This window comes from Convolutriloba macropyga, chromosome 1 (assembly GCF_964194025.1).
Source record: "Convolutriloba macropyga chromosome 1, txConMacr16.3, whole genome shotgun sequence".
NCBI lineage: Eukaryota > Metazoa > Xenacoelomorpha > Acoela > Convolutidae > Convolutriloba > Convolutriloba macropyga.
Genome location: NC_134468.1, coordinates 76,790,648 through 76,792,254, shown reverse-complemented (window position 1 = coordinate 76,792,254; position 1,607 = coordinate 76,790,648). Strand labels below are relative to the sequence as shown.

The following is a 1,607-nucleotide window of genomic DNA, read 5'->3' as shown; positions in this document are numbered from 1 at the left end:
TTATTGGCTTTCGAAAACAATTGTCACCATCACTGAATACAAAACGGGTAAATCGTGAAATCTCATCTACTGTTATTGTTTTTCTAAATGTGAAAACTGAAATGTTAAGAAAAACACTTTAAGGCACTTCAAAGAAGACCCCGATTTTATTATTCTCCTTTGAGCAGCAATTCATCAAACCAAGAAGAAATGCAGATGATTTCTTAAAATAACAGTCAAAACTGCTGGAACTGCTGCATAAACTACGCACAAGAAGGGCTAGAAAGATAATACTAATTTTTGTTAGAATAATTGAGATCTGTGAAATAGATATCTTTCAGACAGAATAATAATCTTTTCGCCGCAATTGCAATTAAAAAGGTTGATAAATATAGTTGTGAAATTTAAATTATGAAGATTTGATGTAATAACTGTTGAATTACAAAAAATTAATCAATTGAAATCTAAATTTTTCATACAAACTCAAAAGTTGTCAACAGCATAACGCTGGAACACCAAAATACAGAGAAAACAGGACAGGACAAAATTGAAAAACGCTTTTTAGAAGACAATTGTTTCTAAGCAGAGAAATCCGACGAATAAAATTGAAATGGTATCTCCTACATAAGTTTACAAAACATAGTGTCGTCATCTATGATAAATTAGTTATTCACAATATGAAACTATGAATTGAAAATTTAGAGTTAAAAAATCACAAGAATTTCTGAAAAACAATTGTTCTCAAAGTCAGAACTATCAGAATTAAGCAAAATGACACACACAATTGCAGCTAGGCACTAAAAGAAGCTATCTGTTACTTCTGGACAGTAGAAACAGCATTCTAACAAATGTAAAAGCAATTTCAACAACAAATAAAAGTTTATGTTAAAACGGGTCAGACAGATGAAAGGATCTTGCTAAAATGGTTAAAATGGGCTTAAAATTTGTTTTAATTTTTCTGAAATATGGCAAATGCTCTTTATTTTGGTTTTAGATGGAGACATAGGCAAAACAATTAAACAATTATGTAAGATACTCTGAAGAAAACTCTAGTTTTCTGAACTGATCAGACGTTAGCTAAATTTGATTAAAGATTAGGCTAAACTGATTAAATTGTGGGTAAAAAAAATTGGTGCCAACTATTTTTCAAGAAAGGCGAATTACCTAAAATTTCTCTTTCTAGTGAAAGTCCCAACACAGAGAGATTAAAATTGGAAACACTTATGCTATGAAGCTGGATACCACAAAATCAAAAGTTGTATGAACAAAGAAAAAGTTGGGCTCGCATATATTTTTTCAAATTTTTGGAAAAACAGAAAAAATTAAAAACAAGACTGTTCGTGCTAGTCTTAATGTAGCCACGAATATTCATACATATATCTGCAGCCTATCAAAAAATTTATATTTGCCAACAGAAAAAACTCATGGGGGTTATTAATACTACCTTAAATGGAAGCAGTTGTTGTAAAAAAACAGGTGAAAGCTCTAGTGTTTTTATATCAAACAAAGATAATAACTATCAACTTTGCAAACTTATCAGAAAAACGGATAACTAGATATTGTTGCTTTATTAGAAAATAGAAATCGATTTTCCATTAAAATTTGAAGTTGACGAAAATTAGTTAATC

At 29.8% G+C, this 1,607-nt stretch overlaps 1 protein-coding gene across 1 annotated transcript in view; it reads right to left on the bottom strand.

Moving 5' to 3' along the window:
- Window positions 1-1,607, bottom strand: part of LOC142350778 (uncharacterized) — a gene marked incomplete at its 5' end in the record, with an annotated part of 29,983 nt that overhangs the window by 12,220 nt on the left and 16,156 nt on the right. The gene's annotated exons all lie outside the window — the stretch shown is intronic.